Genomic DNA, 8,260 nt, shown 5'->3' on the forward strand with positions numbered 1-8,260 from the left:
GAGTTCTTCAGAGCATCTACCTCAATAATTTTTTTTTTTAATTTTACACTATTCTATATCTTACCTTTTTGCCCTGGCAGAACTGGTCCCCCATGTCTAGATTGCATCCCCTGGGTTTTCTTCAAAGCCCAGCCCTACAGTGGGGACTTTTCTGATCCCCCCCACATTCGTTAGCCCTCTTCAGACCACCCACCCCGCACACCTACTTTGCATAAAATTTTACTGACTTATTGGTATACGTGTAGCACCAAACCACAGCTTTTCCCCTCTGCCGAAGAATGTAAGCTTAGTGGGGACAAGGATTGTTTCGGTTCTATATATTCAGCAGCTAGCATAGTACTTTGCAGAAAGTGGATGCTTAATAAATTGTTCATTAAACTGAACTGAGCCTTCATTCTCCTTCCCTTAACTTCCAGTGATTTTGAGGGTCCTTAAGCATTTAGGAAATATTATTAAACCATTCTAGATGATTTAACATCTTTTGGATTTTGAAGAAGAAAATCTTCCCTGAGGCCATAGGCTATTGAGAGTGCTACCACACTTAAGTACTGTACTGGTCCTCTCTGCAGACTGACCAGGTTACCAGCAAAAAGAGACATGAGCCAAGCCGTACCTTTTTTTTTTTTTAAATATTATCCAGTGGTCAAATCAGGCTTTTCACTGACCATGCCATCCAGATAGAGAAGAAAAGAGTTCCCCTCTGTTTCATAGGTTAAATGAATATTCTGTGGCTATTGATTCTTACATTCCTCCAGTGGAGGATGAATGTGATCAGCTTCATTAATCAGAAAAATATCTCCCACATACCTCTCCTGTGCAGAAGGTAGCTGTTCAATACCACTCAGCAGCAGAGTTTGCTCCTATGACAGGAAAATCTCTTCTGCGATTGAGGATTAAGAGAGGCCACTGCTATATTGGTGTTTTGTTTCTAATAGTTTCCATTCTGTGCAGAAAAATAGCTGGTTGCACATTTCTGTGAGTGGCATTAAAATTTACCATTGAAATCTCACTTGATAATCACAAAGCCTCTGCAAGAGTCCTCGCCAACATCCCAGACTTCAAATTAAAGAATAACTTTATTGTTGTTTAGGTAAGCATGGATCTCTTTGCATTAGGGCTGTATGAACAATAAATAAAATTCCAGGAGAGGTCCCCTAAGCTGATATGCATTCAAGGTATTATCTTTGCTCTGTACAGTATGTGCTTCTGGGTGAAAAAATTCTAATTGCACTCCCATTCAAAAATCAACCGTGGGAATAAGGAATCATGCTCATTTTATGCACAGCAGCCTGAAGGCCTTATCCTTAAAACAAATTATAGCACCTCCTATGCAATTCACACTTTGCAGCTAATTCTAACCCTAAAGCAAAACTCCAAAATTAAACTTTAATCTGTGATCTAAACAATTTGGTGTTTGTGATCAATCTTGGTATTTTTATAAAATGCCAAGGTAATTGTTATCGTGATGAGAATGGTTCATTCAATAGCATGGTCTCAAGCCCACAGTTGTAGTGCATACATGTGTGTTTGGGCATGGGGCTGGATGCTGGGCTGGCCCCTCGATTGAGCAGAGTCAAGGGGCCCCTCTTTGAGCTACAGCAAAAAAAATCCGACCACATGGATCATATTACTGCACCCTGCCAAAGAGGCAGGCAGGCTGCCATGCTATTAGAGCAATCACTCTGGCCCTATTAGCTATGTTAGAAATTAAATTTGGTCTCTTGAAATCGTACACTCCAAGGCAAGTGGGATGAAAGCAAAACCCTAAGTGGAATCTCAAAAAAAGGGGGTAGGTGGGGAGGGGGGACTGGGAGGAGGAGCAGGGGCACAGGGGCAAGAGAAGTAGGCTTCCTTGTGGAAACCCAGCACATGGCAAAGAGTTAAAAAGAGTTCAAAGTGGACGGTCTGTCTCTTCCCAACTTGATGCAGTGATTCCGCATGCTGCAGGAACCTGCTCAGATGCTCTGATAAGTCAGACAGAATTCATGGGAGATTACCACACAACTCCTGCCAAGCTGTGCTGCAGCGCGGGTAATAGATACGCTCCAGTACTAAATCCTAAAAGGCCCTGCTACATCTGTCAAGCATGCCCTGGAAAAGCACCCTCAGTTCAGATGTTATCACTGCTCTGCCTGCATCAGAAGATTTACTGTCCACCCTGGAGGTTGCTTTTGCCGCACAGTTTTCAGGGGCAAAACAACAAGGAAGAAAGATGAGAGGAAAAAAGGCAAATTATTCTTGCTTAAAGCAAAAGGAATAAAGTGATGTGCTTGCAGACTAGTTCAGCTCCTCGCCCTGCATCCAGAAGGTCCCAAATCCCACATTAAGGAGGTACTGATGTTCTAAGCTGATTAGCCAGGACGAGTTAGATTCCCTGGACTGTGACACCATGTAGATGATCATCTACCGGCGCGGCTCTTTCCCAAGGAAAGCTAAACAACAAAGCCAGTAGGGATCCATAGACAGGGGAGAGAAGATGCCAGCCTCTGATAATTAACTTTAAAACAGGTTCGAGGAAAAGCTGCTCTGATATAAAATGAACTTTTCAGAGCATTGCTTACAGAAAAAAAAAGTGCAAAAAAACCACACCAAACAGATATCCTCCCCATTAACCATGTTTCCAGATGCAGCTTCTATTTGTTCAAAATTTATTTTAAGCACTACTTTGGACATTTTGTTCATTATGAGCAAAGCAGCACATTACATTTATATATATTTTTAAAGCCTGCAGGGAAAAAATATACACTCTCAAGGTTTTAAGCACAGGAGCTGTACATTTTAACCATCTGTCTTCTTGCCAGACTCTATAATGAATCAGAGAGAAGGGCAGAGGGGTTTAATAACCAGAGCCACCATCTTGGTTTTCTGGAGGAAGAAGGCAATCAAACTCATGGCCCAGCCGTACCCCACGTGCTTCAGGGAATGGAGACTGGTGTCTGTGTTTCCTGGAGTGAATCCAAGCCCAAGGAAGGTATTTAGTGGAGGGATGCCTGGGGTTGTCCCTAATTCCTGACTGATAGAGATTCCAGTAGGAACTGTGAAGCATTATGCTAAGTAAACGATGTTGATCTGGAGTCAGCAAACTGAGTTCTGGTCCTGACTCCATCCTTGGAAGATTCTGATTCTATCCCTGTGTGATCTTGAGCAAGTCAGATGATTTTAAACAAGTCGCTTAGCTATCTACTCAAGGTCACAAATTTCTCATACATAAAATGAAGGGGGTTGGATTATATAGGTACTTCCTAAGGATACTTCTGTCTTCAAATATCAATAAACCAACAAGCATTTATTAAGCTCCTACTATGTATCAGACATTGTGCTAGCTGCAGGTCATAAAAATATAAAGAATGAAATAATCCTCATTCTCAAAGAGCCAGATGTGTGCATGATACAATATCTAGCTTAACCTGCAAGAGAGGAACCAAGTTTTGGAAGACTAGGTGGTCCTGGGGAAAGAGTACTAGATTTGAAGTCTCCTTTGGCTTTAAATCTCAGTTCTACCACCTTACCTGTATGACCTTGGTCAAATAATTTACCCACTCTGGGCCTTAGTTTCCTCATCTGTAAATTGGGAAGGTGGAGCATTGGAATAGATGACCTCCAAACTTCCTTCCAGCACATGATCTATGATCCTGTGGTCCTGCGATGGTATGAGAAGGCAGGTAGGGCAGAGAACCTGTGCAGGAATCAAGTAGAGGCATTACAATATGCTGACACATTGAGAGACTGAGCTAAGCCTTAGAGGAGACTGAGGCAGCCTCTAGACCCAAACATTAAGTGACAGAAGTCCAATAGTATAAATAAAGAGGAGTCATCTATAACAGTCCTAAGAGCACAGTCACAAGATAGGCCAGAAATCTGATTACACATGGAAATAAGAGCTTCTCGAAAGTAATGGGTTTGGAAGAGGCAGCCAAGGAGGCAAATAAGATTGCATGGCATAATGTCTTCATGCAAATTGTAAAATTGTGCCCCTTATCCTTGTTTTGGTTCAGAAAAACAAGTAGGAGAGTATCAATGGAATTTGATGTATTTGCCCACCCCCATTCCCCATTCCCCTGAGGTTTCTCATTGAATTCTGAGAAATAGTTCAGATGGCATCCAAGAAATAAAATAATGACCTGGTTCAAAGGGCATTCTACAGACACCAAGCGATTTTTCCCCCTGTCTAGTCACCAGCATATGGAACTTTGGGCAGGTTTCTCATCTTTCTGCCTCAGTTTCATATCTAAAATCCTGTTTTCTGCCCCTGGAATGTAAGGAAGAAAAGAATTGAGGAAGAAGTTTCAAAAACTTGCAAATGGAAGAAAAAAAAAGATATCCTATCAATTCAACATGTCTGGAATAGCTTAGAGCACATAACTGACATTCAACAAACACCAAATTGATTTGAATATACATATACTGTCCATCCCTTAAAATGAAATCTCTCATAAGGGGGGAAAAGTGTGTGGATATGTATAGATACACTAAAAATCAATCAATCAATAAAAAAACATGTATTAAGCACCTACCATGTGCCAGGCATTGCACTAAACGAGACGCTGAAGATACCAGGAGGCAGACAGTCTCTGTGGTGGACCCTAAGGCACTTGAAGAGGTGGGGAATAAAAGCATAGCTTCTGTTTAGACCCTAGAGATTGGTAGGTTGTTGTGCCTCAATATTCCCAAACTGTCTTCCTGTTCAGTATTCTCCAATAATGTTTAACTGAAAATTGGAAGCCATGTTAGCCAGTCAGTACCTGGCTATGCAGTACTAATAGCATTCAAGATTGTTCCAGCTGCACTCATAAAAGTGACACCCAAAGTATAATTTCCGTCTCCTCAAGGGTTCTTACCTTGCTTCTTGCTTCCCTGTTTCTCTCTGTCTCTCTGTCCCTGTCTCTCCATCTCTATCTCTCTGTCTCTGTCTCTTTCTCTCAACGTGAGGCCTCCAGTGACCCCTCCATGCATTGAGAAATAGCAGAGATAGGTGTGTCAAGATGGAACACCTGCTTCAAATCAATAATGAGGTCATGGCTCCTTCTGATCTTCTTCTCCTACACCTTCTGGACACCATCATCTCCCAGGACAGCTCCATCCATAATTTTAATCTGCAGGGAATTGTCAGGAATCACTGTTTCTGGGTTTCCCAGAAAGCAAAAGAATAAATGCCTGAAAATTCATGAACTAGTTCGGGCTTTTTTTGTAGTTGTTGTTTGGGGAGGAGAGGTTACTGGGATTTTGGGAACAGCCTAAAGCAACAGCGATTAGAAAGCCCTACCATCCTTTCTTCCTCTGAGGGCATCGATGCAGAATAATGCAAGTCCCTTGAACTATTCACCAGATGCACCAGCTGTGCAGTGACCACTCAATTCTTCTCTCCTAGCATCTACATTTGCTCTGTGCCCTTACTTTGCCTTGGTCCCTCATATGGAATTCTGTGCGCTACTAGGTACTTAGTGTATCATCCTTTGGATAAGCAGATGCTGCTACTGACCAGCTACCAGGAAGAGATCTGCCATGCATTGCTTTTCCAGGAATGATGATGGATTTGCCCTGGACTGTCTGACCTGTGTCACCTGGGCCACTTTGTGACCAAGAGCATGTGCAGTGAGACAGATGGACAGGGCTTAAGGGAAGGAGTTTTCCCTCTTTCTGAAGCCAACTGGCCCCTATAGGAATTGAACTTGTCATCTTGGCCTCATTAGCACCATATTCCAATCAACTAATCTAACTGGCCACAGATGCTCAAAAAATACACCAAAAAAGCATTGTCAAATGACTGACTAGGAAAGAGAATATGCTCTGGCCTCTTTGAAGCAGTCAATCCAACCCTTTTTCACTCAAAAATTACTATGACCTTGGCCTCATTAGCTTCATGCTCCCATCTTTCTTTACTCCCAATATGATTATAAATTTCAGGAGGGCAGAGTCTTCCTCTGCCTTCTATGTCTTTGCATCCCCCACAGCACTGGGCAATGGTGGGTGCTCAATAAATATTTATCTAATTAATCGATGTTCTAACTAACAAAATTTATTAGTCACCAAATTCACTGACCTCTCCTATAATAATGCCATATCCAGAACTTATTCCTCAATATAGAAGTTGCTATTCTCTAATTGCTTAAACCACATAATTTAATACTTTATATCAGCACATAAAGGGCAGCTAGGTGGTGCGATGGCGACAGGAAGACTCCCCATCTTCCTGAGTTCAAATCTGGCCTCAGAAACTTACTAGCTGTGTGACCCTGGGCTAGTCACTTAACCCTGCTTGCTTCAGTTTCCTCATCTGGAAAATGAGCTGGAGAAGGAAATGGCAAACCACTCTAATACCTTTGCTAAGAAAACCTCAAATGGTGTCATGAAGAGTCAGACACGACTCAACAACATCAGCGTATAAACTATGTTATATATAGAACAGTCTTGTTCATTACTTGCTTCACGTCTACATAACCTGTTGCCCTAACTCTATTAAGGCTCTTTCGTTTTTGTATGGGTTTGTTGTTTTTTTTTTTTTTGGTTAGGCAATGGAGTTAAGTGACTTGCCCAGGGTCACACAGCTAGTAAATGTTATGTGTCTGAGGCCAGATATGAGCTCAGGTCCTCCTGAATCCAGGCCCGGTGCTCTATCCACTGTGCCACCTAGCTGCCCCTATTAAGGCTCTTTCAAGGCATAACTTAAAATTATGAACTTAATAAACGTCAACAAACTGCTTCATTTCCATATACAAAGAAAGTTGAAAAGAAACATACATGAAACTGTGGTAGTTTTGGGGGGTTTTTTGCTTGTTTGTTTTGTTTTTCTAAGACAGAAGTTTGGAATTGCTTCCCACAGCCTTAGTATTTAGCCAGGTGCCTGATAGGTCCTCAGTAAGTACTTGTCAATTAATTGGTTGATTCTACTTCTAAGTGGAAAAGGGGGTAAGGGTATTGGGGTTTATAGCTCCTTGAAAAAACCAGGTTTCTCCATCACCATCATCATAGCTAGCATTTTTATAATATTTTATTTTCCCCCAATTATATGTTTAAACAATTTTTTAATATTTTAAAGCAACTAGCATTTAGATAATACTTTAAGGTTTGTAAAAGCACTTGACAATTCTTATCTCATTTTACCCTCATGACAAGCCTGGGAAGTAGGTTCTATTATTATTCTCATTTTACAGATGAGGATACTGAGGCAGACAGAGGTTCAATGACTTGCCCAGAGTTACACAGCTCGTAACTATCTGAGACAGGATTTTGAACTTCAGTCTTCCTGAACCCAGGTCCAGCATTTTTGTACCACCTAACTCAAGAATTCCTTCTAAATTTAAATCAATGACCCTGAAATCCTTTGATTTTAAAATCAAGGTGAAGAAATATGAATTTATTAATTGTGCTCCAGGCCTTATCTTGCCTAAAATGCAGGAATGTACTGGTAAATGTTTAACAGCAGGTTCTCAGGAGAGGGTATGAAAACATGAAACACTTTAAATTGAATATGCACTGTATACATTTTCTCTATCATTTTCTCAAGTCTAGTCAACCAACAAAACGAGAAATGGATTCGGTGATCTGGATGATTTGCCAATTTCCAATACATAAATGCTCATGCTGAAAAATTAACAATCAGCACCCCTAAGTCATTTGAGCTGGCTCCGGCACCCCTGTGCTCCAGTGGGACCCCCATATTTACTCTTCTAGTCATCTAAAGCAAATGACAGTTGACAGAAAAATCCGATTACTTATTTCATAAGAGAAACAGAAACATAGTGTCTTCACTTGCTTCTTACAAAATGAGAGCTCTCTCATACTTTTGCAAAGTCCTCCAACCAGTATCAAGAACTTGATAGCTGCTTCCTAGAGCCAACAGTGAACTGTCAGGAGAGTATGAGACCCTTGGTTCAACATCAAAGAGGAAAGTATTCAAATGTGTCAGAGATAGTGTGCAAAGAGGTATTGTGTATCTCCACAGCTAGACTCAAGTATGCAGGTGGAAAGCATTTTTCCCCATTTGTCATCTTCCAAATGTCTCTGCATTTAATGGCAAGTATGAAAATGGGGAGTTAAAAAACAATGACCCAGCCTTCTTCAATGATTTCTGCGTGTTTGCTACATTTGATGCAGACACATATCTTGCAATGGTTGAAAAAGGACTTTGATTCTGACCTTCTCCTGTCAAAAACAGCTACTGTCAAGAATAATCTAAAACAGCTTCATAAGGGATGCTTTTACTGATTAATCTCTGAAGGTCACACAATCTGTTTAGACTCTCACATTGGTGCCATTTGCA

This window comes from Phascolarctos cinereus, unplaced genomic scaffold, assembly GCF_003287225.1.
Source record: "Phascolarctos cinereus isolate Bilbo 61053 unplaced genomic scaffold, phaCin_HiC Scaffold_2;HRSCAF=192, whole genome shotgun sequence".
NCBI lineage: Eukaryota > Metazoa > Chordata > Mammalia > Diprotodontia > Phascolarctidae > Phascolarctos > Phascolarctos cinereus.